General features: G+C 37.2%; 1 long non-coding RNA gene across 9 annotated transcripts in view; it reads left to right on the top strand.

Annotated features, from left to right (window-relative positions):
- The window catches only part of LOC136844376 (uncharacterized), a 388477-nt gene that overhangs the window by 10568 nt on the left and 363480 nt on the right, over window positions 1-14429 (top strand). For 8 of the 9 annotated variants that reach the window (XR_010854844.1, XR_010854849.1, XR_010854845.1 and 5 more), the window contains exons 2-3: window positions 12-122; window positions 6326-6450. This is a non-coding gene — a long non-coding RNA (uncharacterized lncRNA). Of the gene's footprint in view, window positions 1-11; window positions 123-6325; window positions 6451-10272; window positions 10906-14429 lie in introns of those variants that run through there. The other variant, XR_010854848.1, reaches the window with a different exon arrangement.

The raw sequence follows: 14429 nt of genomic DNA, 5'->3' as shown, positions 1-14429 counted from the left end.
TTATTTTTCAGGGTCTACTGTAATTGGTTCAGTCTCCATGGCTACTGTGTATTTTAAACTACCCAATTGGACTTCGAGTTAACAGAATCTGATTAGCAGAATTCTTTGCTTTTCAGTTTTCGGTAAGTTACACTGGCTGAAAGATTCAAAATGGTGATTTTTCCTTTTGTACTCTAATAAAAAACTTTTTTCCAACCTCCACCCTTTTAGGGCTTTAGGGGCGGTGCCCCTAAAGGGGTGGAGGGGACTCCCTTTAACTTCTTATGGTGGGACGGAAGTCCTGCCATAAAAAGTTCTTGGGAGTTTTTCAAATCAAACTCAAGTCTTCAGTTATTTGGGAAGTGTTCGTAACATGTTATGGTAAGGTTTTTTCCAAAATAAGATTTTGATTGACGTTGATTTTGTTTTTGAACATTTTCATGACGCAACTTTAAATGATTAGATTTATATAATTTCAACGAAGGACTGTAATTATATACTTTTGTGCTCATTTATTTTACACTTTTAGTTGGAAACTGACATATTGATCATTGGCAAGGTATAGCTTTTAATAACCTGCTAAATAGTTTTAGGCCTAGGATTGAAAAATTTGTCGGGAGCCTTTTCTGTCGCTCTTCTGATTCCAGAGTAAAATCGTTAGACGACTGCATTTGACACGAAGTAATTGGATTTGTAACGAGACCCAAGCGACGGTTCGTAGAGGTACTCTAGTTATAAACGAACTGGAAGGAGCATGCTTGCTATCCAAACAAGAGATCCTGCTCGGCCGCGAGCCATTGAGGCCGTAACATCCAAACTGGCAAACGGCCGAGATGGGTGTACTGTATATAATACTAAATACTTGATCCCCGGGGGGCTGGTACTAAACACGGCGTCCCAAGTAGCTTCCACCATGTCTTATGGCTTAAAGTTGTGACGGCCTAACAGGTTCACGGCCGAAAATAATACGGCCTAATCGTCCCGAACTACAAACAAACCGGCGGTTTTCGTGAAGTGCTCGACGAAGTTTTTGTTGATCGTCCTTTGTTTCATTTGAGTTCGAAAGCTGATTGAAGAGAGTTGTTTTTCACGTTAGATCAATATACCTAGAAAAGCTGTTTAAAGGTACTTGTCAAAAGTGTTATCTGATATATTTAGTTTTTTTTTTTTTTTGGCTATTAAATGTTTTCTTAAACTGTTTACCTTTTGTACAAATCATCAAGTTAACCGGAATATACGATTACAACATGCAAGATAAGTTTTTTCTTCTGGCTCCAATTATGGAGAGGACTAAACCAGGAGTGAGTGGTGTGATTCTTGAAAATGGTTTTGTAAGTTTGAGGCATGGGTATGTGTAATATTCCGATATATATAGGAATACAATGGTAGATTAATGGTGGTTCTTGTAACTGCACAGTTTAGTAGTTCACTGGGCTTTCGTAAAAACTGAAGTACCTTTAGTGAATAAATCTTACTCATTGTTGTTGCGCACATCAATCAAAATCAAAGTGAGTTACAACAGACTTCAAATAAAAAAAATATCAATGGTAAATTAATGGGTTTTCTTTGCAATGGAATAGCAATCTTATATTTGAACAGTTGAACTAATTGGCGTGCGTCATAAACAAATTGCACTGCAGTAAGGTATAATTGTACTTGAAATTGTGTAAGTCTGCACATTTCAGCCAATATACATAGAGCTAGGTGTAAATGTGATTTTGCCAACCCAGTGCGGTCGGCAGGCAAGGGAAGTTGGAAAAGGCAAGGGTAATATAGCACTTCCAGTCATTAAATGACCCATAACCATAAAGAATGTGAAATGGATTTTTTAACTGTTACAAAAATAAACCTTGATAAAGCGGTTAAGTTGGGGTAAACTTATACATTACCTATACATAACCCTTAAGAAGGTAGCATGCCAAGTTCTGAGCTCTTTACGTTTACGTATCGCTAAAGAAGATAACTTGAGTTTGGTAAGCTTGAAGTTTATTTCAGAAAGCTCAGGGGTTAAAACTTGAGTTTGGGAAGCCTGAAGTTTATTTCAGAAAGCTCAGGGGTTAAAACTGTTTGATAACTGCAAGTGTTGTAAGAGTTGAATTGAGTATAGAATTTAGGCCAAAGGCCAAGCACTGGGACCTATGAGGTCATTCAGCGCTGAAACGGAGATTGACAGTAAAAGGCTTGAAAGGTGTAACAGGAGGAGAACCTTGCAGTTGCACTATGAAACAACTGTTAGGAGAGGGTGGAAAGTAAGATGGAAGAAAGAGAATATGAAAGGAGGTACAGTAAAAGGAACGAAATTGTTTACAGCTAGGGGCCGAAGGCACGCTGCAATTAAACTTAAGTAATGCCTACAGTGCGCTGCACGAGATGAACTGACGGCACTACCCTCCTCCGGGGGAATAAAAAAAATCTACATTACTAACTTGCTCATGATACTGGGATGAGTCAAAAAGTTGTTCACGCTAACGACATGATCGCAGTGTCTTATTCGAGTCCTTCAGAGGATATTGGGTAGTTAATGTTGGACGAGACTTTAAATCAAGCGACTGTTCTCTTATGTGAAGGGGAGCTGTAGAAAGTATTTGAGTATTCCCCAGACTGGAAGCCTGGAAGGAAGTAATATGGTTGAATACCTCGAAGTACATTGTTGATTTTACATCGATCAATTACTAAAGCAATCGCCAGTAAGAAACATTTAGTTGAAGTGACTGCATGTCAGTAAGTGAAAAGTGAAATATTTTTGTAACTGAGTTAGCATACAGTGTTGTAGTATTAATTGTTACCACCAGGATACAAAACAGTACTACTAAGATAACGTTACTCTGTAAATGCGTATTTCAAGGTCTTCATTTTATTGAATAACTATTGACGAATAACACAGGTCCTCTTTGGTGAAAGTAAATAATGTATAGGCCTAATGAAATCCAACAAAAAATATAATGTATAATGAAATCCAACAAAACTGAACCCGTAGGGGGTTAGTGCCGTCAGTGTACCTCATGCGGTGCACTGTAGGCATTACTTAAGGTTCTTTGCAGCGTGCCTTCGGCCCCAAGCTGCAACCCCTTTCCTTCCTTTTACTGTACCTCCTTTCATATTCGCTTCCAGTTTACTTTCCACGCTCTCCTAACAGTTGCTTCGTGGTGCAATTGTGAGGTTTTCCTCTTGTTACACATTTCAAACTCTTAATGTCAATTTCCGTTTCAGTGTTGAATGACCTCATTGGTCACAGTGCTTGGGCCTTTGGCCTAAATTCTATATTCATTCCAAAAAAAAAACTGAGAACAGAACGAACTGTATTTACAAAGGGCTCTGTTTTTTGTTGTCTGTGAATAAATTTGCTTAATTCCCCCAAGGGTCGTAGTGCCTACATCTTCCTTGTACGCCTCACTGAAGGCATTTGTAAAGGTTCTATTCAGTCCCTTTGGGCCGTAGCTAAAACATTCTCTCTCTCTCTCTCTCTCTCTCTCTCTCTCTCTCTCTCTCTCTCTGTACGCTTTGCTCTCTTCCTAACCAAGCGTCTGAATTGTTCTTGTTAAAAGTTTCACTTCACGTCAGAGGTGATTATTTGACATGTCATTTACATCAGTTCGCTCTTCGTTGGGTGAGTCGGTAGACCTGCGGACTGTTACTCGCTGGGCCGGAGTTCGATTCCCCGACCGGCTGATGAAGAGTTAGAGGAATTTATTTCTGGTGATAGAAATTCATTTCGCGCTATAATGTAGTTCGGATTCCACAATAAGCTGTAGGTCCCGTTGCTAAGTAACCGATTGGTTCTTAGCCACGTAAAAAAGTCTAATCCTTCGGGCCAGCCCTAGGGGAGCTGTTAATCAGCTCAGTGGTCTGGTAAAGTTAAGGTATACTTAACTTATTTACATCAGTAGGCTTACGGAAACCCTTTCAGGTTTTATTATTGCTACGGTAGAAAGCATGTCACCTCCCAGATGGAACTGGAGTGCCCGGCGTGGTCGAGCGAGTGGAAACAATGCAAATGTGAAATGACAGTCGTTTGCTAATTAAAGAATCATTACCCGGAGAAAGATACAGTTAGAGGAGTTGTTGGGGGGCGGAGGGTGGTGGGGAGAGAACTCGGTACTCCTCACGCGGTGCAATGTAGTAGGCATTACTTGAAATTCTATTCAGCGCTCCTTCGGCCCCTAGCTGCAACCTCTTTCATTCCTTTTACTGTTCCTCCATTCATATTCTCCTTCTTCCAGTTTACTTTCCACTGTCTCGTAACAGTTGTTTCATAGTAAAATTGCGAGGTTTCCTCCTGTTACAGCTTTGAAACCTTTTTTACTCTCAATTTCCCTTCCAACGCTGAATGACCTCATAGGTCCTAGCGCTTGGCTTTTGGCCTAAATTTTGTATTTATTCCATTCCGTGAGATCAAATGCTTTCTGAGAAGATACAACGAATCGAAGGGTCAGATAGTTGTCAAGCAAATAAAAACTTAGTAAAGTAGCAACAGCCAGATTGAGCAGTTACCACCTTTGCTTGCCTAACCGAATACTGTGCGCGTAGCTTGATGAAGACTTGGAAATAAAAGCATGGAACTTCCAACTTCTTGACAATGCCGGAGATTCGTTAGGTAGCACCAAGATAAAATTTTCCCTCCACCCGTAGTCTCCGTAGACCCAAGTAATTGAAGTCATAGTGGAAGTCTCCTGAGTGGGAAATTATTACCCTTGCGAGATTTCTTTAGAAGTAAAATAGGATGCCTTGGCAAAGCAAAATTTACCAAAGAAATACGCGATTTGATTTGTACACATTTCTCTAGAAAATCAGATATCTAAGTGACAGTTGAATGATGAGTCATCTACTTCAGTGACCGTTCCTTTTGTTAGTAGATGTAATTGGCAAGCATTCCTTTTGGTCCAACAACCTTCTCGTATGATCGGTAGTTTAGATGATTTTAATCAAATACTGGAAAACCTGCTCACTCCCATATCCAGATCTGCACATTCCTTAAGGGAGTTGTCAGTTAGTTACTGGTTCTGATAACAATCCTAAACTTTAGCTGGGAAACAAGGAACTCGTAAGAACGTGGTCACTGCAATTTGTATTAAAATGGGGAGTGTGGCCAGATATACAATACTACTTATACCACCAATAAAATCAAATCTGTCTGTTTAAACTGTACGTGATAAATTACTAGGACTAGACAGGCTAACCGTTAGTGAGGGAATATGTGTTTGACCATTGTGGAAGATTATATCGCAAGCCTGTTTAATGGAGGAATATCCAGTGCAAAATAAAATAGAACATTGAGAGCAGCACCAACTCGTTGAGGACGACCTAAATATCTGTCATTTCTGATGTCCTAAAGAGGCCAAATCTCCATTTAGATGCTCCCCCGTAGGGGTTAGTGCCCCTCAAGCGGTGCAATGTAGGGTATTACTTAAGGCTCTTCGCAGCGTCCCTTCGGCCCCTAGCAGCAACTCCTTTAATTCCTCTAACTGTACCTCCGCTCATATTCTCTTTCTTCCAACTTTCTTTCCACCCTTTCCTAACAGTGGTTTAATGCAACTGCCGAGGCTTCCCTTCTTGTTACACCTTTAAAATATTTTTGCACTCAGTTTACTTGATTTCAGCGCTGAATGGCCTCATAGGTCCCAGGGCTTGGCCTTTGGCTCAGATTTTATATTCCACTTCCAATTCCATTTTTCGACGGTTATTTGAAGAGTTTACACAGCTTATTTAAGAGGACAAATGGTGTGAAGCGTGTTTTTGATTCCTTACAGATGGCTCTAAAGAGAGTGGATCTTGACACCAATTGTGTTGACAAAAACGTTTATTATGGGCTGAGTAAAAAAGATACGGCGTAGAAGTATGTAATACTGTAGCACTAATTCAAAACCCTATTCCGTAGGGGGTAGTGCCGTCAGTGCACCTCGTGCGATGCACTGTAGGCATTACTTAATGTTCTTGGCAGCGTCCCTTCGGCCCCTAGCTGCAACCTCTTTCATTCCTTTTACTGTACCCCCGTTCATATTCTCGTTCTTCCATCATACTTTTCATCCTCTCCTACTAATTGATTCATAGTGCAACTGCTATGTTTTCCTCCTGTTTCACCTTTCAAACCTTTTTACCGTCAATTTCCGTTTCAGCGCTGAATGACCTCACAGGTCCCAGCGCTTGGCCTTTGGCCTAAATTCTATATACAGTTCAATTCAGTTCACTAATTCAAAAACCTAGGAGTAGAGACACTACAATATTTAAACGACAGTGTAGGCCTACATGATGTAAATGAAAAACATGTGCAAATGATAATATGTGAGTGGAAATACTAACATAACGATTTTGTTTAGCAACGCCAAATAAAATTCCTTTTAACTTTCAGGCCTTAGCACCTGCAGCCCAGAGTTGAGCGAAGACAAATGGAAAATTCTCCAGGAGTAAACGTCCGTGACTGCTTATCTCTTGCCTAATCTGCAATAACGGCATGATATTCTCAACACAGAAAAGGTCAGTTATCTCTTTATTTTGTTTTTTTTAGTTATGGAGTTCTGTCGGGTAGTTATTTCTCTTTACTTTGCAAAATGTTCTGTTACTGAAAACAAAAAAAAGTTATGAATCAGCACTTACTTAAAATTTCGGTAAGGCGATTTAAAATAACGTTTAAATCATAGATTCGGTATATAGCTCATCTAGAAAAAATCAGCATCACTTCATAAAAATTGTTAAAAACACAACGGTTCTTTTGTAAATTATACACAAATACATACATATATAATATATAAGTATATATATATATACATATATATATAAATATATATATATATATATATATATATATATATATATATATATATATAGTAGATAATTATATATATATACTTATATATTATATAAGTATATACATATTTACTTATATACTATATAAGTATATACATATATATATTTATATATATTATATACATATATATATACATACATATATATATATATATATATATATATATATATATATATATATATATATATATATATATATATATATATATATATATATTGGGTCTTCCACCTGTGCTTCTCCTCACTTATTTGGATGATGGGAAACTTCTTTGCATGCTCAAAAGGCTCGGCTAAGTCTTCTCCACGGAGCCCTTGAGGCTTAAGAGTCTCCATTCGACGCTGCTCTTCTTGATAACCAACACTGAGCCACTTGTTGCCAAATATGCATTTGGTCTGGGTGCATTAAAAAGAGCCAAACAAGACAGATTTGTGTGGGGAAAATGCAGATGCGTTTTTCCAATAGTTGCCAAAGAGATGTCTAATGCACTTTCTCCCAGACTCGGCATGGTACACAAATGTGCGTGCACACACGCGCACGCACACATACATATATATATAAATATATATATATATATTATAGATATAGATAGATAGATATGGATATATATGCATATAGATGTGTGTGTATATATACAGTATACAAATATATATCTATGGATTATATATGCGTAATATTATATATATATATATATGTATATATATATATATGCACGTGTGTATATATATGTATATATATAACTATATATATATTATATATATAATTTATAGATATATGTATATATAAAATATATATATATATATATATATATATATATATATATATATATATATATATATATATATATATATATATATATATATATACATACACGCAACAGGAAAATCGAAACTCTGGGTATAAATCATTATCCCTATGGCAAATCTGCATAGCTAGTTGGTCACAAAGAGGAGGAAATTAAAACCAAGTATACCGGTACGTTCGAGGACGTCTCTACCGGGAACTTTTTATATTCACCAACTGTATTTGTGGGAGAGTTTTTTTAACCAACTTACTTCTCACCGTGATTTTGTCACTGAAAGCAACATTGTGTGTAATAATAATCCACAATTATATAGTAAATATATCACTATGTAAAATAAGCAACATTCACATTAAATGTTGCGTGCTATAAATTCCTCATTGGCTCTCGTTACTTAAGGTTCTTTGCAGCGTGCCTTCGGCCCCTAGCTGCAACCCCTCTCGCTCCTTTTACTGTACCTTCTTTCATATTCCCTTTCTTCCATCTTACTTTCCTCCCCCCCTCCTAACAATTGATTCATAGTGCAACTGCAAGGTTTTCCTCCTTTTACACCTTTCAGACCTTTTACTGTCAATTTTCGTCTCAGCGCCGAATGACCTCATAGGTCCCAGTGCTTGGCCTTTGGCCTAAATTCTGTATTCAAGAAGAAAAGAGTTTTCCTAGACATTTTTAAAAGAAATTATTAGAAGAAAGGGGACAGGTGAATCGAAAGCAGTGCTATAAATCTTGTTAATTTCATGCTCTAAAAATTCAGTACTACCTGCTGTTAGAATACCGAGAAACATTAACGACATTGTGGCTGCTATCCCCTGATTTCTGTGAAAGACCTGAATTAAATCAAATATATAATTTAGGCCAAAGGCCAAGCGCTGGGACCTACGAGGTCTTTCAGCGATGAAATGGAAATTGACAGTAAAAGGTTTGAAAGGTGTAACAGGAGGAAAACCTCGCAGTTGTACTATGAATCAATTGTTAGGAGAGGGTGGGAAGGAAGAGGGAAGAACGAGAATATGAACGGGGGTACAGTAAAAGGAACGAAAGGGGTTGCAGCTAGGGTCCGAAGGCGCACAGCAAAGAACCTTAAGTAATGCCTGCAGTACACCGCATGAGGTGCACTGATGGCTCTACCCCCTTACGGGGACTAAATGGTAAGACTACTAAGTTGTCTCTCTCTAAATTAGATGGGGCTTTTTAACAAGAAAAGAGTTTTCCTAGCCATTTAAAATAAAATTGTGAGAAGAGAGTTCATTTGAATCAAAAGCAATACTATCAATCTTGTTAATTTTATGCTCTAAAAATACAGGACTACATGTTGTTAGAACACCGAGGAACATCGACGAAAATGTGGCTGCTTTCTCCTGATTTCTGTGATAAGAGTAGTAATGAATATATAAACAAACACCTGTGGGTCTTCTGTATGTTGAAAATTCAAATTTCTTAAGAACCCCCGGGAATATTAACATCCAGAAATGATAACACTGTATATTTTCGCTTCTTCAAAGGCAACTTTCACAGAGGCCACTAACCCATTAAGATCGAAACAAAAAAAATTTTTTTTTTCATCAGATATTGGACATAAACATAACAACATAGCGGAATCATATTTCTTCACCTGGCGCGCAACGAATTAATTCAATTCAGCGAATGACTATCACGTACTGTCACGAATAATTAGTCTTAAACTCTTAAAACGTATTTGGGAGTGGAAGGGATCTACAAGACGCGTTGTTGGGCAACGGGGCTATTTGCGAAGCTGCCTCGTCTCCGAAATGATAAAATGCTCTGACGATTGTCAGCACCAGATTTCGTCCTTATTATGAAGGCTTAAAAGGGAGTGGGGCATAATGAGCGGGAGAATCATTCATTTCCGCAATGAGAATTCTCGAGAGCCATTTCCCCCCGTTCCCTCTCGTTCGCCTTTTTGTTGAACTCGATTTTTCGTTTCTGGTCCATTTTTAACTTTCAGTCTGTAAACTTTTTTTTTTTTTGTACCAGGTATGCATCTTCGGAAACAATAAAGCTCAAGATACTCGCACACACACACACACACACACACACACACACACACACACACACACACACACACACACACACACACACATATATATATATATATATATATATATATATATATATATATATATATATATATATATATAATGCATGTATGTATGTGTTATATATGTGTACATATATAACACATCTCTCTCTCTCTCTCTCTCTCTCTCTCTCTCTCTCTCTCTCTCTCTCTCTCTCTCTCTCTCTCTCTCTCTCTCTCTCTATCTATATATATATATATATATATATATATATATATATATATATATATATATATATATAAAGCCACAAATATCTTTTAATATCCATTTCACATGACCTTCAGAGTCAAACGCATCCAAGGAAATCATTACTGATGAGTGCCTCGTCTATCGTTTCAAAACCAGGAAACTGTTGAATCATGCTGGGGCCGTAGCACTTGTCAGTTATAATTCCTCTTGGGCGTAATTTGTTCTCAAGGTACAGTGATTTGGATAATAAATTATAATTCTGGCTTAATATTTGTGTCCATAAAAAGTTAAGTTTGTAAAAGTGAGTTCACAATTAGCCACGTGTTGCAAACTTAAGAATCACCTTTTCTAGTGGAGATAGGTTGATATCAAAGAGAATCAATAATAATTAGAGATGTTATCTGCCTCAGGCTGGAGGGAAAAGTTGGCGAAGAGCGTCAGGTGCATTATGAGACCGCAGAATCGGCCTAAAGGTTAAAGAGAGTGTATAAGAGTGTTTAAGACAGTAGTGAGACCAGTATTTATATATGAAGTTGAAACGGTGGCCGGTAAAAAGAGCACAAGAGAAGAAATTGGATGCAGTAGAGATGAAAAAGGCTTAGATGGTTGTGTGGAGTGACAAAAATGGACAGGCCCGAGAATGAAAGGTTAGGGGGAACTACTCAAGTCGTAGAACTGTCAAGAAAGAAGGCTGCAGTGTATGGCCATGTGATGAGAAGGGATGAGACATATGTCCAGAGGAGAGTGATGCAAATGTATGTGCCTGGTGGGAGAGCGGGAGGAAATTCGAAGCGAAGGTGGGCAAGAAGAAGAGTTATCCGAAAAGCAAGCTAGTACCGCTCAGTTTGGTATTCCGCCACCAGGGGGCCGCTGCGTGAGTCTTCAACTATCCGGGAACCACGGAAACTGAATAGTAACCTGTTTCGTGGTGGAACTTTTGGTTCGTCCATTGTGATCATAATGGTGCTTTGTGCAGCTTATTATTGAAGAAATGACCATAGGAGCTCTTCAAGAGCGAGTAGAATAACATCCCACAGGTAAACAAAGCATTCTAAATGTTATTTACCAATAATTTTATGCTAGGAAGGTGAATGCCCTGTTAGCAGTAGGTACGCTTTCTCCGTTAATATGTCTTATTCTTTCCGCATATTATTGTGGCCCATAAGTACAGTGGCGGTTTCTACGTAAAAATTATCATTAACCTTATATATATGCCACATAATTTAAAGTAAAAAATATGTTCGTTATTAAAAATGCGTCGTAGTAAGTAGGCCTATAGGAAACTAGTCTCGTTTTATAAACATTACCGTGATATATATTGCCATATTTTGTCTACCGTGATACATAATGCCATATTTTGTCAGTCATTAAGAATTCTTTGCAGTAGGTAGGCCTGTAGGATACTGTCTATGCCAACAGTTCTTGAGTTTTAGACACGTGAGGGCAGCTTCAAAGTTGTTTTAACAGAATACAAACCATCGAACTTGGTTTCCCAACAAAATTCCAAAACGTCTCACTTGTATTTGATGACGGCGTAAACTACCCGCAGAGAACAAATATTTGAGTCAAAGTAGAAATAGTTGTATTTTTAATATGTGCAATAAATCCTTGTTTAATTTATGGTTTCATTAGACAGTGTCTCATAGAATGGTAATAGCAAGAAAATTAAGTTTAGTAGCCAAGGCTAGACCTATGCCTTCAAACTACTTATTTGTTAAGATTCTACATCATTTAAACCTTATTCGAAGCTCGACTTAATTTTGAATATATGTAAATAATTTCTCTATGGTAAAAGTTGTGGAATCATCATGGCTAGAAAAAAAAATACAACCAAGCATATTCACCACGAGGAAAAGAGCCTGAGCCAAGCAGACGCCGTGTTTTTATTGTTTTATCATTTTAAAAACAGTTTTATGCCAAGTTAGCGTAAATTACTTTCTCATGTTAGTCCTTATTTAAAGACTCTTCAAGTACCGTTCCGAAGCCTTGCATTAGAAAGAAATGACTGCTAGCCTTCCCCGTCGTCGGTTTGGTTACTGGATGCTATCAATATTGGAGATTATAAATATTAGAATGCAAAGTGCTGTACTTTAACTATAAGAGACCTCAGAATCGAAATATATTGTACAGCAATGGCCAGTTTAGCTGTAGTTGAATAAAACATTAGTGAAATAGTTAAACGAGAGAAAAGGTCCGCAATGCGTTACCTCAGTTATTCGTCACTACAGTATAGTACTAGTGCGCTGGCCCAGAAGTTTCAATATGACCGGCCGAGGTCAAGCTCAGCAGGGAGCTCTCAACTCCACGTTATTAACTCTACAATTGATATCGATTCTAAGTCCAGAACCTGAATTCGACAGGCATATGTACTGCAGAGTCGACATCAATTAATATCTCTCTTGACAGCCGGATGGTCAAAATTACTGTCGGTCGTTGTTTCCAAACTTATCACTTATAATCCCCTTGGGTGTAAGTTTTTCCTAAGGAATAGTGAATTGGATATTAAGCGATATTTGTGGCATTATATTTGTGAAAAAAGTCACGTCTTTCAAAATGGCAAAAATTCATACATTTTTTTTACGTGACATTTTCGTAGAATCCACCACTCAGCCGTAAGGAAATTGTAAATGATAAGGTCATTTATCCCCACTAGTTTTCGTTTTATGCACATCAACGTTGGTAGGATAAGTGCACTTATCACATAAGGTTCCCTTTTTGGTGGAAGTTAATACCAGGTTATATGTTGCTTAATGTTTTAGTCTAAAATTAAAGTGTATAAAAACAGTAGCAAGTTACCATATATGACTCGCAGTTTAGTACTCAGTTAACACGGTGGAGGTTGGTTGCTTTTGATTTCAAGTGCAGAACCTGAATGAGGCAGGGATATGCCTAGGATTGTCTTAATGAATTACATCTCTCTTAATGGGTGATATTGTCTCCCATGTATGTACCACCTCTCCATAGTCTTGTGGCCAGAGTAAGTGACCTGAAAATATATAACTTAGGAGTTTAATATGTAAAAGTCTAGAAAATTTTTGCTGGAAATAACTCAGATTGTCACCACACACACACATACATTATATATATATATATATATATATATATATATATATATATATATATATATATATATATATATATATATATATATATATATATATATATATTGGGCAGTTTCTTATTGAATGCAAGGCGTGCATTTCATGCCTGTACATATCCAAATGGATAATAAACAAATCCTACTAAATGACTGCGTTAACTCTTGTACGAAACTGCTTAATATGAGGTCAGAGTTAGCTATTTAAAATGAAAAAGTGAGATTAAATCCTGCTATTCATATTTGCTTCATATTCGCCGCCTTCGCAATAGCACAATAAGTCGTAACCCTGCTAAGAAGCATGCAAAACTAAACACTATTTGTAAGTGACATGAGGAAAATATGTATACATTTTCTTTATATCATTATTTATAACATGCATTTAGGAAATTTTCACTTGTAAATCTCAAATACGTGAGTATCAACGTTATCTTATGAAAACCTAGTACGAAAACTTTTTTTTCGGCGATACTGGATCTCTAACACAGCCAAAGTAAGCGGTCTGAGAAACGCATTTCAAGCGAAAAGGGTCCGTATAGCACCTTTCAAAAAGATCTATAATTGTATGTATATTACCCTTCACTTCAAGTTTTGAGCGCACATGCTACGAATAGATGCCAAGTAGCGCTGTATGGTTTAATTGCCAATTAAATTTGGTTTTAGTTGGTTTCTTGTGTTCTGAACTCATATTAAACATATTTTGACAGTATTGGAAATTTCGCTCTGAATTTCTTCATTTGTAACGTTTATTTTCTATATTTGCTTCTCGGGTTTAGGTAAGAATAAGATTTTAAAATACGTTCAGTAGCTGTTCTGTTCTCGCATGATCACTTACCAGCTTCATGATGAGTTTATTTAATATTTTGCAAAATACTCATTTGAAAATACCTAACCAACCCGGTTGTGACATCGTCAGTGAACTGATACTGAAACCCTTCAACCGTCATACTTTCAAGCCCACATCGGAAATAAATTTGGCTAAAGTAAACAGCATTCACATGGAAGTTTAACGGAACTTTATAATAGTGTTTCTTGGTTATGTGGCAGTATTGCAAAAAAATAAACTCGATTGTTGGCCGTGTATATTATTTTGAAAAGAACATTCAGTATGGAGTGAAGTAAGTAAAGGAAACGAAGATTTAAATAATATTCACACTGCAATCTCACGTCACGAAAAATCAGTTGAGCCACATCAACACTTATTTTGATCTTGAACAGTTTGGAAGTTTCCTGTAGATTTACAACTTGATAAGCTTTTCGTGGCCACAACGAAAGTGAACCCTCAGAAAATAAATGTAATTATATTGGGGTAGCGTAATTTCTGGCTGACTTCGACGAAAAGCCGGAAAAACCATTTTAAACTGCAACCGTTTTTAAAGTCACATCAAAGACTATCCAGATTAATGCAGTTAACTCGATAAGTACGATTCTTTTAAAATGAGATTTTACAATGCCGGCATATTA

The sequence above is a fragment of the Macrobrachium rosenbergii genome, chromosome 12 (genome assembly GCF_040412425.1).
Source record: "Macrobrachium rosenbergii isolate ZJJX-2024 chromosome 12, ASM4041242v1, whole genome shotgun sequence".
Taxonomy (NCBI): Eukaryota; Metazoa; Arthropoda; class Malacostraca; order Decapoda; family Palaemonidae; genus Macrobrachium; species Macrobrachium rosenbergii.
This window is presented reverse-complemented; position numbering and strand designations above follow the sequence as displayed.